Source organism: Bolinopsis microptera, chromosome 10 (assembly GCF_026151205.1).
Source record: "Bolinopsis microptera isolate Bmic1 chromosome 10, MBARI_Bmic_1.0, whole genome shotgun sequence".
NCBI lineage: Eukaryota > Metazoa > Ctenophora > Tentaculata > Lobata > Bolinopsidae > Bolinopsis > Bolinopsis microptera.
The window spans coordinates 9,575,679-9,595,720 of record NC_087081.1 but is presented as its reverse complement, the minus strand read 5'-3'; the positions used below and the strand labels follow the sequence as shown (position 1 = coordinate 9,595,720).

At 38.1% G+C, this 20,042-nt stretch overlaps 2 protein-coding genes across 6 annotated transcripts in view; one reads left to right on the top strand and one right to left on the bottom strand.

Moving 5' to 3' along the window:
* The window catches only part of LOC134821809 (uncharacterized), an 88,215-nt gene that overhangs the window by 35,290 nt on the left and 32,883 nt on the right, over positions 1–20,042 (top strand). The window contains exon 1 of one of the 5 annotated variants that reach the window (XM_063832596.1): positions 5,677–5,890. The exons of 3 other annotated variants lie outside the window; for them this stretch is intronic. The gene's annotated coding sequence lies outside the window, so the exon portion shown is untranslated. Of the gene's footprint in view, positions 1–5,676; positions 5,891–20,042 lie in introns of those variants that run through there. One more of the 5 variants, XM_063832594.1, reaches the window with a different exon arrangement.
* The window catches only part of LOC134821599 (uncharacterized transmembrane protein DDB_G0289901-like), a 30,800-nt gene that overhangs the window by 4,290 nt on the left and 6,468 nt on the right, over positions 1–20,042 (bottom strand). The window lies entirely within an intron of this gene.

Genomic DNA, 20,042 nt, shown 5'->3' with positions numbered 1-20,042 from the left:
AATCAGAAATTGCGTAATTTTCCTTCCATTGTTTTTCACGGGTTACTTCTGAATACTTTCACAGATTACAGAATAACAGACGTAAATCTATAATAAAATTGGGATTTTAATCTAACCTAAATTCCACCACTGCAACAACGACAGTATTATTACCATGTTTTACTGTTGCTACTTACTATTAATAAGTGGGGATGTAATCGTTGTCCTTTATACAGCTGTCTCTATCACAGCAGCTATTTTAGCTAACCTCAGCGTGTGCAGCGTCATGATCTGCAGCTAGCGGTTATTTCAGGGGGAGGACGATTTTTTGTTCATTTTGTCAAGAAATACGCACCCCCCTTCCTTAAACTTTTAAAATGTTTCTTTTATTATGTCTCCTCTTTTATTATCTCACCGGTCTGAACTTTGTTCAGTCTGGACTGTATGGCTGATCGTTTTTCTCCTTTCTTTGTTTTTCATGGGTTACTTTTAAATGGTTTTATAGATTTATTTGTGGATTTAATTTGATAATCCAAGAATTCTTGTCTTACTTGATTTTTGTTGGAGAAACAAGTCAATTCAAAGATATCGAGTGTGATTATTGATTTGTTTACTAGATTCTAACCTGGATTAGGATTCTAATCTGGATTCTGATCTGGATTCTAATCTAAATTCTAATTTAAATTCTAATCTGGATTCTGATCTGTTCACAATTGTTACTATGACGTGTAACCATGGTTACTATAATAATCACGACATCACCATCTACAGATTATCAGCTAGATTACCTATGTAGATACAGTATCTACTGTACAGACATTTAGTTTCGTCTAATGTGTTAATTGGACTGGGCCTGAATTTTGGACTGATTCGTTCTTAGGTTTCTTCTACATCTATTTAGAGTAGCTGCGAACTTTTCTGGCTGGAATACGGATTGTTTCTAGGATGACGTTAGTGTAAATTCTGGCTAAAGTTGGCTTTATTCTGGCTACTTCTGGCTAAGGTTGCTCGGTTTGCTAATTGTTGGCTCGCTCACAACCGTACCTCTTAGTACAGAGCTGAAGCTCGATTAGTGTGTGAGTAATTATATGAGTAATTAATCTAGCTGGAAAATTATAAATAATTACAAATAATTAAAGATACAACTCACGGAGTATAGATGCTTGACGAGCACGTGTTGATAAAAACAAAGCCACTTTTGCTTTGGTCATTGTGAAATAATTCCAGTATTGAATTGTGAGTAGTTCACAATCACCAAATTGTCCGATGATATCACGACCATGAGGCATGAACCTGGAAAGTTATTGTTCCTAATCTTAATGTTGAGTAGATATTTGGCATGTTACAATATAAATGTTATGACGTCACTAAGCACGTTGTTGTGACGTCACTAAGCACGTTGTTGTGACGTCACTAAGCACGTTGTTTTGACGTCACTAAGCACGTTGTTGTGACGTCACTAAGCACGTTGTTGTGATGTCACTAAGCACGTTGTTGTGACGTCACTAAGCACGTTGTTGTGACGTCACTAAGCACGTTGTTTTGATGTCACTAAGCACGTTGTTGTGACGTCACTAAGCACGTTGTTGTGATGTGTTAGTGATCTTCCTGTACATCTATTGTCATGAGTACTTACCAAATTATTACCAAATTCAGCTCAGTATTTAGTATTTTTAACAGGACTTCTATTGTTCTGTTCTTGTTGCTTCCAGAAGTCGGAAGATCAAAATAATTTCGACAGCATTGTAATCATGTGCAGTCCTTTTTTTGCATTTAGTTTTTTTGTTTTCTATTTTAATTATCTGTTTCAGATTTTCCAGTTCTCCCCATTTCCATAATATATAATTGCCCCATATTTTTCACTATTCGCAGTTTATGATTCTCTTTCGTTGAACTTTAAGTCTTGTACTCATATACTTGGACAAGGACACAATTGTTGTCCAAATTTGCCAAATTGAACGTTTCCTCTGCCCTTCAGCAATCATCATACTCTGTTACCAGGCACGTAGCCAGGGGGTGGGGGGGTCCTGGCTACGTGCCTGTCTGTTACTATCTAATCTTCTGATCATCCTACTGAAACTTGTTTTATTGTTTGAGACGTTCACACTGAGCAATGGGCAATGTGCAGGATATAAATATCTCCGGGATTTCGACGCGGGATCATATTATCACTCAGCCCGGCCCGCTGTTAGATAAACATCTCAAGGTGATATCATCCCGCCCCGGAAATTTGTATAAACCCGGCCCGCTTTTTAGTGGTAACTGATGTTTATCATTCAATTCTCCGACTTACAATAATCAATGATACTGCTGATTAGAACTCGATAATAGTAGAACAGTAAGACGCGCGATCACGTGGGCGCGTACCACGAGTCTATACCACGTGACACGAAAGCGCACCACGTGATATGAAACATCGTAACCGTCCACTTCTTTTACACGCAAATTCCTGGGAACGTTGCCAAAGCAGCTAATTCTTGGAATTTCTCCAACGCGTGGCGTGAGAAGTTGGCGACTAGCCAGCTACCCTTGTCCGTGCCCTAAAAATAGTATTGTTTTGCTTGCTCTCCTTCCAGCTCTTGTTCCTGCTAACGTTCAAGCTATTGCTCCACTATGACAGATCGGTTTGACATTCAGATTGATGAACTGCTTTCCAATCGTGTTCCGGACAGTACAGTAAAAACTATTTTATCACTCTCTTCTAAAGTATAAATCCCTTGTCGAAATCGCCGGAGATAATTATAATCCATAAACACTTCACGCTCAGGGCTAAATAAATGTAATCCCTCAGCTGGCGCTTCGGGATTACATATTAACACAAAACTCGTGCGCTGCGCGCACTCGTATGTGTTTATCAGATCATCCCGCTAGCGCGGGATGATCTGTTATATAAACCCTTTGCGTGGCGGGTTTATGTTATTATACATATCTGGAGTGTGCACGGTATTAACAATACCAGGACAGATATATTATATGAGGTGCTACAAGCTAATATCTATTATCTTCTAGCTTGTTGTTGTTGTTGTTGTGTAGCTATTATCTAAAAGCTTGTTGTTGTTGTTGTGTAGCTATTATCTATTATTGTTTTTTATATACTACTAGCTATTACCTCAAGATAACAAGCATTTAAATGGAGGCTGCGGATAAATTATTATATATATATATATATAATAATATAGTTTCTTGTATAGTAATTACTGATTAGGGGACTGTAGCGAGTGTAACATGATATTATAGTTTGTGCGTTCTCTGGATAAAGCAGTGTTTTGTAAGATATCATAGTAGGAATATAACAAAACCTTTTAATAGCGACTGGATCTAACAATACAACAAAATGTACGTTTGACTCTTTTTGTTGACTCTTTTTATGGAATAAAAAAGTAAAAATGGAATACATTTTAAATCGTCAAACGATAATTTGTTCATTTTTCCCACCAGCCCTGATATTGGATATCACTCGAGTCACAGCACCTAAATACTCATTGTCATAGAATGGTCAATAATTGACACTTTAAGATTCGGAGGTCGGGGAACCAATTTATTATCCTAGTTAACCTCTGGTCGAGTATTGTGGGAAAACGATTAGACAATTTATTGACCTGGGGTGAGAAAATTAGGTCTAAATATTCCATAAATTCTGGATGAGAAAGACTCACTCCCATTCTGAACATGTTAAACTTTAATATAAAATATAATTAACTTACATCACGGTTCACCAACAAATCAAATTACCAACAAATTTGATCTGGTCCACTCTCAAAATTGGTTTCCCAAAATGTTTGAAAGGCACGTCTGTCCTACGTCAGATGTAATCTGTAATACTAACTTTCCAAATCAGCAGCCTGGTTTTATGGTTGGTATTTAAATTTTGCCAGACTGAGCAATCAGCGTTAGTGGCGGGTAAGTATTGATACTTTGTGAGCTTAATCTAGGTTTATGTGCGGCTCTCGTTTCTTAGCAGTATTTGATGCTAACTTAATACTTAACCAAAGAGTAAACGAGTAACCCATCCTTACTTGTTTTAACGTATCGAAATATTTATAATCTATTCATTCATATTTCAAGGCTTCTTTAATTAAGATCTTGTCTCGAATGATCTGGAATGTTTGCCCGCCCCACCCCTCCTCAGCTCTCAGCGAGTACAATTCCTGCTATTGTTAATGAAGCTTGAACATTAACATTACAATAGAGTGTACACTAAGTCCCCGCGTTTCAGAGTGGTGTTAAATCGACAGTGAAACACAAAGCTTGTTATATTGTATAATCACATACTAGCTACACTGTACTGTAACACAAACAAACAAACATAAAATCCAGTATAATCACATACTAGCTACACTGTAATAACCTCTTACTGTAACCTCTTATTGTATTATTGTAACCTCACACTCTCACCTCACACTCTAACCTCACACTCTAACCTCACACTCTAACATCACACTCTAAACTCACACTCTAACCTCACACTTTAAAGCTCTAACCTCACACTCTAACCTCACACTCTAACCTCACACTCTAACCTCACACTCTAACCTCACACTCTAAAGCTCTAACCTCACACTCTAACCTCACACTCTAACCTCGTACTGACTGCACTGTAACCTAACACTCTAAAGCTCTAACCTCACACTCTAACCTCACACTATAACCTCGTACTGACTGCACTGTAACCTCGTACTGACTGCACTGTAATCTCACACTCCAACCTTACACTCTAACTTCACACTCTAACCTCACACGCTAACCTCGTACTGACTGCACTGTAACCTCGTATTGACTGCACTGTAACCTCACACTCTAACCTTACACTCTAACCTCACACCCTAACCTCACACTCTAACCTCGTACTGACTGCACTGTAACCTCGTATTGACTGCACTGTAACCTCACACTCTAACCTTACACTCTAACCTCACACCCTAACCTCACACTCTAACCTCGTACTGACTGCACTGTAACCTCGTACTGACTTACTGACTGCACTGTAACCTCACACTCTAACCTTACACTCTAACCTCACACTCTAACATTACACTCTAACCTCACACTCTAACCTCACACTCTAACCTCGTACTGACTTACTGACTGCACTGTAACCTCACACTCTAACCTCACACCCTAACCTCACACTCTAACCTCGTACTGACTGCACTGTAACCTCGTACTGACTGTACTGTAACCTCACACTCTAACCTTACACTGTAGCATCTTACTGATAGTGATCAGCTCCTATTTTACTTAAGCCTGATAACCACCATGACCTGCTAAAGATAATGCCGTGATTCCGAATTGCTCATTACAATAATAGAGTCCCACTATAATTCCATTTAATGCTCCTCTCTCTCTGCTACCTTCCTTCTCCAGTCCCTTTTGTCATGGCACCTGCTTCCAGCAATTATTAGACGTGAGATGAACACAGCAAGATTTTACCAAATTAGGTCAGATTAACTCTCTAGACCAGTAAATTAACACTATATTTGGGCATGACAATGACCTTATTAAGCATTAATCCCCTGATCAAAAGTTCTTGTGTTCTTAATAAGGTATAAGCGATTGAAATGGAAAATATATAGCGGCTGTTTAGCCCACGTGCAGAGTCACGCCTCACCTGATTGGTGCATTTAGACCACGTGGTCGCAACACTGCGCTCTGATTGGTTTTCACGGGGACATTGCTCAATATAGTCAGCAGTGCTAGGAGGAGGCCTGTGCTGTGCTGTTTTGGGGTTTTCTGTTTTTTTGCTCGCTGCTCCAACTTGTGAAAGATATCCTTTTCACGTGACTTGTTTCTGTGTGCCCACGTGTTCTATACATTGTCTGTTGAGAGAGAGAGAGAGATAGAGGGAGCCCTACCAACTGTCAGTATTGAGTACACTACTCTACATTAATCTACACTTATCTTCAAGTTAAAGGTGAGTAGACTGATCTCATTCGTTACTTGAGCGCGAAATATCAGTAATACTCAGATTTTTTGTTAAAGTGAGAGGATTTTGGGGGATATTCAGAATGCATGTTTAATTCTGCTGAAAAAATCTAAATCCGGAAATAAGTTGACTTGGTAGCGGTCAGTTATTAAACGTTTTCCTTGATTTGTTTCTACAAGTATTCTGAACAGTCCTATTAACGTGTACTTACAATGAGTATAATATAGCTTAAATATAATTTTAGTTATTATTTAATGTTACACTATTATAACCCGTAGTGCAATGTTGTAGGAGTGCTTTATATTTTCTACGAAAAAAATAACTGTAACCGCAATATTGCCTCAGAGAAGTAATATTGAGACTAGTTCGCACTTTTAGTTACAGTTATTATTAATTCTCCTCTGTTCCGGTTCGCTTGGCAGTTACTTCTTGTTCGATTTATCGGATGTGTGAGACGTGACCAGTATAATGTGATTACAAGATTAATGGTGTGACTTCAATGCTCGATTACAAAAATAGGTATTCTCAAAAGATTTATTTTGGTGTGCTGTGGAAACGGTGCGCTAGATGGTCACTGAACTGCCTATGAGGTCATTTGGGGGGGGGGGGGGCACAAATCACTGTTTTGGTGTATGCCCCTATTAATGAGCCATTCACTTGCAGCAACTCTTAAGTTGGTCCCCGCATATTAACATTATTAACATCTGAATTTACATTCCAGTCACGTCCATGTTCGAAAATTCTGTCCCTTCTCTCTCTCTCTCTCTCTCTCTCTCTCTCTCTCTCTCTCTCTCTCTCTCTCTCTCTCTCTCTCTCTCTCTCTCTCTCTCTCTCTCTCTCTCTCTCTCTCTCTCTCTCTCTCTCTCTCTCTCTCTCTCTCTCTCTCTCTCTCTCTTCTCTTCTGTCCATGTCACGTGACCTATAAATTACCTGGAGATGCTTCATAAGTTTACTATCGTGAAAACTAACAACGCCAGGAAGGCTCAATTCGTGGCTTTGGGCATGAATTGTGTGTTCAATTGTTCTTAGTGCCAGTCCTAGCGCTGAAATTTGACGCTGATATATGATTTAAGTTTGTGAAGGAGCAAAGTATTGTGCTCAGAATCAGTGAGTCAGGTATAGAGTTTAATATTAGTTGCCGTGTCAATTGGGAGGCCATTAATAAGAATTAAAATGGACAAAAGGGACGAGTTCCATTAATTCATCATCGTTTAATTTTAATAATCTTAAATACTTGAAGTGTGCAGACAACAAACTGGTAATTTAATTAATGAGTTTTACACTACAGTTAATAAGAATGTAATTAATTTTACTAGTATATAAATTAATAAACAAAACTGCTCAGTTACATCTCCTTGTTAAAATGTTTATTAAGTCCAACCTGCTTGAGATTGTGATTTATGTAGCTCACGATAATTTCAATTTGAATATTCATGTTCCATAGTATAACGCTTGGAAGTGAATATGTGTTATCGATCTGCGGAGTCACGTGACCTATCTCACGCTTATAAAGTGCCTGGTTGCGGTGTATAATTGCTGAGGTACTGTACCTTTAAGGAAACTGTAATATGTTCGGTTCTTTTCAAAGAAAATTCTAGAAGCATCTTGACTCCACACAGGAAGTCTGCTTTTACACGAAAAGTTATCTTCATTCAGATATTCTGCATCTAGATAATAATTATATTTAGCGATAAGTGCGCAGGTGGGCTGTTCCAGTTTCTTTCCTGTGTGAGTTGACTCTGAAATTAATTATAAAAGATAATTAGAGCTAAATATAAACCTAGTTTATACCAACAGTTCAGTCAAAACTAGTCACTTTTGAGTCCTTATCTATATCCTTAATGAATTCTGAGATGAACGAACCCTGAGATTGATGAACTCTTATCTATGTACCTCCCTTCTCCGACTGTTTCCTTGTCTGGTTCCAATAACCACACTTAATCATGGCTCACACACTTTACAGCTCACACAATAATTGTTCGTTCCAGGCTACTATTCACTATTTGTCCCAGAAATTATCAATTTCTCCGGTTCGAAAGTGAATTTTTAGAAGCTTTACATTGCACGGTGCCTTCTTCTCACTCATAGATCAACAATGACTATCACATGAAATTTTACTTCTTCTTTGTGAACACTTCTCATTGATTGTTAATTGGACGAAGATGCCCTCGTAGAGCTCCCTAGTCCCTATTGTTTATTTACTCAACTCTCAACTCAATGCTGGATCAGAGAGCTGATCTATTAATAGCACTTTTATATATAGTGTTTACTCCTCGTGGAGAGCAAACTATGCAAAACAGAATTTTAATGTGATTAAATCCTCGTCAAGCTGCTAGTTAGCCGCTTCATCATGAGTACCACATACCTCCTGACTCTCACAAGTACACTCTCTACACACTATACCCTGACTATTACAGTGAGTTTTTAGTGTACATGTGATATATACAGTATAATACCCCGACTATTATAATATACTCTCAGCTCCGCAAATTACTACCCCCACTGTAAAGATCAGCCTTAATTTGATAAGTTTTCACGACTTTGAACTGTTTTTTTTTGCAATCTTTTGTAGGACCGTATGGGGTTGCTACTGTGTTGATATAGTAATATGTGAGTTTTAACTCGCTTACACAATGTTCCCGGTATTTTAGCAAGCCTCTGATTTAGGTGTATCGAGCGTGACACCCACTGAGTGTACCTGAGTGTTAATCTTATCTCTGATATTGGAACCCCCTCTGAACATCATATTATCATCTAATTTATGTCTGAGTAGAAGTATTATATCTAATTTATCAATACTCCCGTCTCTAAACGACCCCCTTTATCAATATGAGTGTATAAATGAGGGGAACAGTAAACATAATAGTATCACCATTAGAGCCTGTGTGGGGTTATTAGACCCTGGTACCACCCTGGTACCATCTTGGTACCACTACTAATACCAGTGTGGAACTCACCTCAGCTTCAGGTTGAACTTTTTAATCGGACTAATGACAAATCAAGCACTGTTCAACATGAAGTGAAGTGCTGTTAAGTGTTAACCAACCATGAACATCCCGGGTGAAATAAAGTGCTACATCATATCCTGGGTTGGGCCACTAATAGGGAGCTACATAACAAGGGCATTTTCTCTCAATTACAGTTAACAAATGAGAATGTTTTACAAAGAAAAAGTATACATGTCATGTGATATACTAGTTATCGTTGATCTGCAGTAGGGGCGAGTAAGAACATAAACCAAAAGTGCTAATAGATCAGCTCTTTGATCCAGCATTGAGCTAAAAGTTGAGTACCTAACCAATAATGGGGAGCTACAAAGGCGTCTTCATTCAATTGCAATTAACAAATAAATTCCATGTGATGTAGTTATTGAAGATCTATTACAGTAGGTAGTCAGTAGGATTGAGCAAGAGACACCGTGCGATGTAAGACGTCTCAAAATGTTCGCTTCAAACATTGTTTCTACTTCAAACATTGTTTCATCTCGTACTATCGTCTCATAAAAAAGCACCCTTTATTTCGAACTTTTCTTTGAAGTTTCGACCCTTTAGTTCGGGCTTTGTTTTACTCACAGATGTTTTTTAGCAAATATGTACCAAAAGTTTCTAGTTTCGACCCTTTAGTTCGGACTTTGTTTTACTAACAGATGTTTTTTAGCAAATATGTACCAGCAGTTTCTAGTATCTCAAAAACTAAGGTATTGTTGCGGATATGAAATACAACATTTTGCGTTTTAAACATCCAAGTTGATTCAGGATGTAAAAACTTAGAACACTGAATTTAGAGTACATTTTTTTGTTTCCGTTCTAGTGGGGTATGGCTTTGTCCGTTACCGAAAATTCGGTCTCTTTTGAACTGATAATATCTCAAGTTTTAGCCTCTTTGATGAACATTTCTTTTAGTTGTTTAACTTTAACAGGCAAGGTATAGTACACTACATCATGGAATAACGAAGATCTATAGATTTATCTTTTGCTGCTTGGAGATATGATTATAAACATTCATTACAATAAGTATTCCATGTGGCTAATGAACGATCGCCTGATCGTTCAGCATTTCAACTCCATTCGTTGAGGAGTATGTTTAATTAATTGAGATTGACATCAGATTTCAGATCAAATGTCTTTTCTAGTTTACATCCGCCTTCCTCCCATTTTTAACCGGTTATTATGAAATTATGGCCTCACATTTTTTCAATAACTCCTCATTTCACGATATTTAGTAGATGTGGAATGTGATTTAGTTATCGATTCCAAGTTACAAATGAACTTAAGGAATTGAGGGAATCCCTGGTATTTACGTCTTCAGTTTACAAATCAGTGAAACACAAACATACTATGCGGGGGGACTACTGCAGACCCCCTCAAAGTCCTTTTCAACGTTACTGCCAGGTTACATAGCACTCAATAAATGTAATAGATTTGTAGTGTTGTAATTAGTTTAAAACTGCTACCTAAAAATGCTACCTTGGGGGGCCGGGGGGGGGGGCCAACGCCCCAAAAGGCCCCACACATATCAAAAATCCGAAAAGGGCCCTAGAAATCGGGGCCTTTTGGGGCCTTTTGACCCTGACCACTATTTGATAGTGTTTATGGACCATAATCTCCATGTAAATACACTCAAATAAACATAAAAGTACTGTGCAAGTAGTCAGATAATATCATTAAAGCACTCAGCATATATCAAACTTGATGAAATTGAAGTTAATGCTAGGGCCCCAAAAGGCCCTACACATATCGAAAATCCAAAAAGGGCCCTAGAAATCGGGGCCTTTTGGGGCGTTGCCCCCCCCCCCCCCCTCTACCTTCACTCATTTCCAAGCTTCATCGACATTTCCCCCAAATATTCGTGACAATCGTGACAATCATAAGCCAAACATAATTAAAGTCAATCCCCTAATTGTGCTTTTAATCCAATTAGTCCATTATACCAGAATGATTCGGTAATAAGGGACCACCAATTAAGGGACAGGCTACAAATCGTTAACATTTTAACGGTTTATTTTTGTGACTTCTTGATTTCTTCAGCGTCTATCAATCGCGTGATAGTGATATTGAACTTTGCATAGCTTAATCAAGTTAATTATCTCTATTAGTCCCTATTATTTTAATTATTAACTAGATTGAGATCGTGCCAAAATTCCATTTTTTATAAAATTAGTTTGGCTTGGTGCTCAAGCAAGTGCTGCTGAGGAATTTTCGCATATTTCAAAACTTTAACCTAAAACTATTTTTATCTAAAACTATTTTTACCGATATTTTTTATTACATTGTACTTACAAAATACTTTCAACACTACAATTTGTAGTGTTGAAAGTATTTTACCATCCTGGTTTTTGTACCTCCTCGTTTCTCTGCTACTCAATCTTACCTTCCAGTCGGAATTTGCTTCTCGAATTCAGCCTTACTGACAATTTTTCTAAAAAAACCCTGAATCATTGAACTTTAATATTGCTCCTACCACTTCAGTTTAAACACGTTACTTTAGCTTACCGGCACAGCAACTAAAATAACGTGTAGCAATAAAGACACCCCAACTACCACTACCACTGTAGTAATAACTGGTGTTATGGTAACTACACTACACTATAGTAATATAACTACACTATACTACTAATAACGCTCGCCAGGGACAACTTATATTCACTTTACACCCGTAATAATGATGACAAGGCCACTGAGAAGCACAACTGCATTCCAGTATATCCAGTAGTACGTTTCCTCTCTGTAGTACAGGTAACAGGATGGAAGAGATGTAAAGATTGTCTAGTTACATATTTTTACCTTGGGTTGGAAGAAGATAACATCGCAGTAGTGGCTTTTCAAACGGACGTCTGCACTCTAACATTCTGTTTTAATACTCCAGTAGCAGGGAGGGGTTGAGTGTGCACTTCGCTGCATAGAGTTTTTTGCTACTGAATCGGGTTAAATAGGTCATTGGTAACTCAAATCACCGAGGAGGGCATGTTGTGTCGCTAGTCCCAACTCTATGCAGCGAAGTGCACACTCAACCCCTCCCTGCTACTGGAGTATAAGTAGTTTGCTAGTTTGCTGGATTACACGTTTACATTCCAGTACACATTCCACTTGCACTGTAATGGCGACTGGATTACCCGCTCTATTGGACTTCGTTATGACATACTTTCAGTTCAACGTGGCTCGTTATAAAGTGTGGCTTGTTTTAACTGTCGTTACTTTTTAGATTTTTACTGAAGTCCATCAATAGTTTTTCTTTTGGAGCTCAAAATCTGTTCATTCCATTACAAATTCCTCTAGAATACCTCTGTAGAAACATGCTTCTCAATGATATAATACCTTACTATAGTCCACTATAGTCCACTGTATTATAACAGTGTGGCTATTTTAGGTGTTTACTGTGTTGCTAGGTTTTCAGTGGTGATATGTTAGGTTTCAGAAGTGATATGTCAGTTAGTGCTGGTTTTATTATCGGAGATGGTGAAGAACATGATACAGTGTGGACACTTCTTAGCCTGGTGCTAATCGTTTTGACAACATTCTGACATGTTAAGGTGTCCGAACCAGAGCTCGACCACTGGTCTGAACGTTCAGCAACTGTCATTTAGTCACATTCCACTGTTAACTACTTGGTTTCACTGTAGAGCAAGCAACCGTGTTTATTTGGTTATGTAGTTATAGTTATTCCTTAAGGGTTGTAGTCCTTTTTCGGTGTTATAAGCCAAAGTCAGCTCATATTAACTTAGTTAAAATAACGCATTGAATCTGGTACGTATCTTATCTTGTTTGTTAGTAAGAAGACAAAGAAATTCTCTTTCATTGGAAAAGCCTTTGTGGTCTGAATTTTCTGAGGAAATGTATTTGAACACTAGAGGTGAGGTTATTCATACCAGGTTGAGCTGTTAACCTGCATAATATCTTGTGTTGGAGAGAGAGAGAGAGGAATTTAAAGCTCTTTTAGTTTACTCTTCCAATAGCTGTTTGTAGCAGAGTTGCTTGTGTAAGATAACAGGTTTGGCAGAAGCGGAGATACTTCCTGCTTAATTTGTTACAACTGTTACAGCTTTTACACTTGTAGTGACTGTCACCAAGTTACTCGTAATAGCAATAAAATGAGTAATACCGAGAGTACATTATTCACTGAAATATCTCATGGTAAAGCACTATGTTATGTATGCCAACAATGTATTATACCACTCTGCTTCATTACTGGTTAATGAAGGCTTAATGAAATTTCCGTTGCTTTTCTCCGTTGTTTCTGGTAAACCTCCGTCTAACACATAATGCAGGGTCTTCTCCCGAATAATGCAAAGTCTTCTTCCGAATTATTCAGCTGCAACGGTGCATTTGTTGTGTAATCTCGCAGAAATACTTGTTTTGGTTCTCGTGTCATCACAAATTTGCTCCTTGAGAAGAGTTATCTCTGTTCCGTAGTTGTTCGCCCAATTTCTTCGTGGGAAAATGTCTGCCAAGAATTATTTTTAATCTTTTAACTTTTTCTGAGGTTCGAGCAGGTTTCTACAGAAATAATACTCGTCTCGTCCGGCCTTGTTGATCTGTGAACCTATTTCCAAAGTACCGCCTTGATGTATAACTGTTGTGTTGTCTCTCACTGAGTTGTCATTCGCTTCGCTGATTGCGGGAACTACTGATTTTTTAGTAATAATAGTCTTTGGCTATACGATAGTCGCTGAGCATAATAATAATAACTGAGTTATTACAGCCTCTGACTGATTTATAATAGTCTCGGTTCTCCTAAAACCACATACCGTGTTACTGTTAATTGCTATAGTAACCCTTATTTGCTCTTTTACTCCATTTTACTGAATTGTTCTCGCATCATTTCTTAGCAACGGGTACAAATGGTAAATGGTTTCAAATTGCAGTTTGTAACTGCTCTCATAACGCCACATCTCTCATTTTCTCACATTGTCTGAGTTAATCCTAGTTTATCATTTGTTATTAGATATTTTCTTACGCTTAGCTTAAACATAACTGGCCTCTTTTACTTTCTCTTTCACTTTCTCTATCGTTTAAAAACGTAAATCTTCTTATGTATCCGGATACAATTCTATTGTCTATGTAATCTCGTGCTCTCTTAATCGAATGCAAATTCTACACGACAATAATTCTTTTAAATTAAACGATCAATCGCAATGGTGAGTAGTTAAAGTTTAATATCTTAAGAATTGCAAAGCAAAATCTAAAGGATTTTGTTTTCTTTTTTATCATATATATTGTCTCCACCCTGCTGAGTGCTGAGTACTATTGAAATTCAATAGTGTGAATATTATCTACGAAACACCAAAAAAGATACTTTTGTGACCTTATATATGTCAATAAGTAAATCTTATCGGTGAGTACTAATACTATATTATGTAGCAGTAAATCTTATCTACTCAGAAACAAAAACAAGGCGTCTCCTAGTGATCCTACTGGCCTAATTTATAGCGTAATAGGATTTTATTTCTTCAGTTACTCTCTTTAAATTTTCCCGTTGTAACGTTATACACGTCTCTTACCACTCGCACTAAGCAATATAATCAACTGCTTTTCCGTGCTTTTATCTAACAGTAAACACATTTATTTATTTACAATGATTTAATACTTGCATTGTACTGATTTAGCATGACAAACGATGATTTCCATTGAAAAACCGCCGTGTTGAATGTTGATTCGTTATTATGTTAATGTTTTTCACTTGTCGATGTACTGTGTTGTGTTGATTGCCTATTGTTATACACGTCTTGACGTGCAGTAAGTAGTACTTTCCTGCTTTAACAAGGATATTTGATGAACGATGTGTAAGGTGTAAGTAGGGCAAATGACAAATGCAGGCTATCTGGCACAGTTTTATTATCAGTTCTTTATTTCATTAGCCTAGGTCGGTTTAAATGTAATAATCTGCAAAACAAAACGATACAAAAAGGCTCCATTCTATATCTGCAATACACCCGCCCTTAAATAACACCTTAGATAACACCTTAGTCTGAATCAATATCTCGGACTCTATAATTTCACACTTTCTCTTTTGTTTTACCGGTTTTACTCTCTCCGAAGCTAGTGATAAGATTAGAACCAGGTGTTGGAACCACATCTAGCACAGTGGAACACCGTATCTTGATAGGAGCGGGGGGGGGGGGCCCCTAGGAGCGTGAAGCAGTGTGAAACTAGAAGCAAATAATAAGATTTGTACTGTGTTTTTGTGCTCCATCTGTCGACAACATTGTTGATTGTTCTGACTGTAATATCTTGAAAATAGGGCCCCGTCTGCAGGAGAGTTTGAGACAGTGCTCCTCCAGGAGAGTTTGAGAGGACAGTAAGGGATACATTCTCTCCAGGTGGTTTATACAGTTTGTAAGATAAACGTGTGAAATGTGAACCACCTGGATTAGTTAGATTAACCACACCTGGATTAGAAGATCAACACACCACACCTGTATTAGATGAAGTGCTACTTCTATTGGGTGCTGTTCTGAAACACACCTGCAGTTAGCTTCCTAACATACCTCTTGTAGCTGGTCATGTTGGATTAAATGTGGAGTTAGTTTGATAATGTAGTGACTAGTGTTGTGAAACTATCCGAGCTTTGTTTCTCCACCTGGGTTTATATATTTTGTTGATTTAAAGATTGTGATGTCAGCTAAGATGTGCGGACCTCGGAAAGATGACATATATATAATACCCGTTTTGCTGTATGAGAGGTTCCTTGACGTATACAATAACACGATCTAGAATACTTCAGTTAGATAATCCCCACTGCACTGTTCAGAACGTTCTAGAATTATAATACACATAATAATTCTAAAATTAGAATGCATCTAATTATTCCGGTATTCTTTCAATTCGGATATGACACTTTCATCACTTCTTCATAATGATTAATGGCATGGTAAGGTTTGAAAGTTGTCTTGGTAACTGGATCAGTGACGTGCGTGTTAATGAACAGTGATGTGTGACGTCACAAAAACCCATTAAATGAATTTGTTTTGAATTTTACAACATGAGCCGATGTAATGACATATTTGCACGTGCGGATGAACGTATCTATCAATCATACACATGCATTTAGTGGTTTCGTTTTTATATTCGAACAAGCTTAATTTCTAATTTTGTAGATAGAGATACCGATCAGACAACAAGCGTAGTGACTATAGTGACTATAGTGACTATAGTGACTATAGTGACTATAGTGACTATAGTGACTACAGTGACTATAGTGACTATAGTGACTACAGTGACTATAGTGACTATAGTGATTAAGTGACTATAGCACGACTATAGTGACTATAGTGACTATAGTGACTATAGTGACTATAGTGACTATAGTGAATATAGTCACTATAGTCGTGCTATAGTCACTTAATCACTATAGTGACTATAGTGACTAAGTGACTATAGTGACTATAGTGACTATAGTGACTACAGTGACTATAGTGACTATAGTGATTAAGTGACTATAGCACGACTATAGTGACTATAATAGTGACTATAGTGACTACAGTGACTATAGTGACTATAGTGAGGGTTGGAAAGTTGGCTGGAGGAATGAGCTGCAGTGACGTGTGTATCAGTCTCCAGTCTTGTGTTGTACGTCATTATAACAAAACCCGTAAAACTTACAATATAAGCCGCTATTGTGAAGTATTCGCTCGTGCACATTTTCTGGTAGACACCAATAATAGACATGAAGCATTTCTCGTGCAAGCTTTTGTTTTTTAATCAGTCAGCTTGATAGTATCTTGATCGTATCTCACTAGATACATGAGTTCATTACGATTAGTCTTCAAGAACTGTGTCTCAATGATGTCACTTATTTAGTGACTTACACCAATATGCGATAAAACTGTACAAATGATTAATTGTTGAAACCCTACTTTTGAGCATGAGATATTTGACATGATTTGTTCATAAGTAGCAGCGTGCTTGTGTGTGTTGCTAAGCAAGTACCACCAAGTAAGTACCAGCAAGGATAGACCAGTACCAGGCTCCTATCACCCCTGACGAACTATCTGTCCATCTCACCTTTTGTTTGTAACTTCAATTGGTGTACCGGCATCCATATGTTTCTATGCAATGATTTTATACGCCTAGTTTTATCATGATTGCTCATGTTTACCTTGATGTCGCAACTTATTACGGATAGTACGATTTCTTAAGAGCTCTTGATTAACCCCAAACACAAGGGCAACATTTGTCACGTGTACAATAAGTGTACCTCTGATCACGTCACGTGCACAATAATCATACATCTGATAACATTTCGTAACCTTGCGGTTTATGATAATGTTAATTAGGTGACTCTCCTATTGGTGGCACTCCGAACTACAACTCGGGTCTAACACAGTTTTAAACTGTTAGAACTGTCAGCCGCGCGGATCAACAGCACTAGTTACGTAGTTTCAAGTTTCATGTACGAGCTATATGTTGTGCTACGTCACTTGTACAATGTACAAGCTACAATATTATTATTGAGACTTACCTCTCACGTATGCGCTAAATTTAGCTCCCCTCTCTCTCTCTCTCTTTCTCTGATTTCTCCTCTCTTTCTCCTCTTGTTTAACTAATTCTGATGTTTGTTAGCAAGTACTCCACCATCCTGCCGTCTCACTGAGTCGCTTTATAACAAGTATTGCAATCAAGACCGATCATTTCCATTGTAAAGCATTGTAATTTAGATCCACCAACTTCAGTAGCTCTCCACACATGTGTATTATATTGTGAGTAAACTCTGATTACACTTTGAACTAATAGCTTGATCACCGTTAGAATGATTACTGATCAAGGTTTGTTGCTCACATTAAAGATCGAATATTGCTTGCGGGAAGTTGTTGGAATATTGTTAATTGCCCGGCTGATAGCCATCATTATCATTATTATCGATTATTTTAGGTCTTTAGTCGCCTTCAAGTTTCATTAACTCTCCTCCCTTCCCTCCTCTCTCTCTGCTCCTCTCTCCTGATGATCTGCTGTTCAAGATAGTGGTGATGTGTGAGCTGGTATGTTAGTAACATACCACCTAATGTTATCAAACCATCTTCATATTTAACATATTTCATATTCAGCATATTTCATATTTAACATATTTTATTGTATGGTTAGAGACGGTCGTTTGTTTCTTTTTAGACTTTTTTCACGTTTTTCTTTTGTTGCTCTTTTTGGTTTTCTGCTGTTGGAATCATCCGCACTCCTCATCCTTTGATAAACATGCTAAATGTTCGTACCTGATTTTATAGAATTGTGTTTCACAAAGGTTTGCTGTCTAGTTAGAAGCACTTGATGAAATAAGTCCGTTTAACAACAGACTTTTGTCTCCCACATCACGTTTACCTCAAATTTATAGCCGTTAAAAATGCCAGAAATCGAAACCTAGTTTCCCAGAATAATACGCCTACTGTTTCGAGTACGGCTCTGTAACAGTTGTTAAACAGGATGTCACGTGGTTTGTGTCATGTGACGTCATACTGTGTGTTGTGACGTCACAAGCTCCTGCTATCTATCCCTGCTTCCTACAGTATATTGGATGTCTTATTATGCGTTTTTAACTGAAGATAATAATAATAATAATAAATTAAAATTTAATAACACCGCTTTTAAGATAAAACTTATACTCAACAGTGTTTAAACTAGTCATCCCAGAAAATAACATGAATTCTAAGTTAAGAAAAGTAACTTATGCTTGAAAATATATCGTCAATACTTAAGCCAGAAAATTGTACTTAAACATATTATACAAAGATCAAACACCAGATAAGACAAAAATAGTTATCGATAAAGTTTTTCAAGTTCATCTAGGGACAGTTTAAAAAGATACGTTTTTAGAAGAGCTTTAAAAGATTCCAGGGATTGAGCTGAAGAGATGGTAACAGGCAGACGATTGTAGATCTTTGGAGCCACCACAGAGAAGCCATGCTCACCAAACTTTGAATTACAATAAGGAACAATAAGTTTCAGTGAGTGACCATAGTGAGAATACTTGAACATGTCTTGCAGATAAGTTGGAGTTAATTATATTGGAGTTAATTATATTATTTCTGGGAAGAACACATTATTTGTTTCAAATTTCACCCCCACATTCGAACCAGTAATTGTAACTCCCAATCCTTTAGAATTAACACAGCAAATGTTAGCTCTTCTAATCTGCAAACCTAAAATGCTGATCTGTAGATTATACCAAATACGGTCACACAAATATATTATAAAATATATCCCCTGTTTTTCATGGCTCCATATTCTACTCTGTAGGACATTACTTCAGTGAGTAGCGAACCAGTAGCTGCAACTCTGAACTGCAGCTGAAATTTACAGAATCCTCAGTAGGCTCCCGTGGGATCGCCGGTCTGTACATCACGTGATCAGTGCAATAAGTCACGTGATCAGTGCAATAAGTCACGTGGTCTTGTGTAGCGTGTCACGTGGTCTTGTCAGCTTCAATTGCTTGTTGTCAGCTCAGACGAAGCTCTTTAGTTGTTGTCTTCTTGTTAGACTGCTATTGGTCTTATTAAATCATTAGAAACTTAGGCTCTACTTAATTAGAGCTATAATTACTTCAGGTTTACCTAATTAATGTTTGTGTACACAGATACTTAAAGTTAAATATCCTAATTTAAGAGCAGTGCCATTCGAGGAAGAGACTTTTGCAGGTTTCACGTCTTTTCACACCGACATGGACAGATAACCCCCTGTCTATGTTTACAGATCACACCAAATAAGGCAGTAAGCACTAGACCACCCTCCTCACACCCCCTCTCTCGTACCTGACTAATGACTTTACTCCCTCACCCCACCAGCATCCCCGTCCCTACATCTACTTACCCCTCGTACCTGACTCTACTCCCTCCACCCCACCAGCATCCCTGTCTACATCTACTTACCCCTCGTACCTGACTCTACTCCCTCCACCCCACCAGCATCCCCGTCTATATCTACTTACCCCTCGTACCTGACTCTACTCCCTCCACCCCACCAGCATCCCCGTCTACATCTACTTACCCCTCGTACCTGACTCTACTCCCTCACCCCACCAGCATCCCCGTCCCTACATCTACTTACCCCTCGTGCCTGACTCTACTCCCCCCACCCCACCAGCATCCCCGTCTACATCTACTTACCCCTCGTACCTGGCTCTACTCCCTCACCCCACCAGCATCCCCGTCCCTACATCT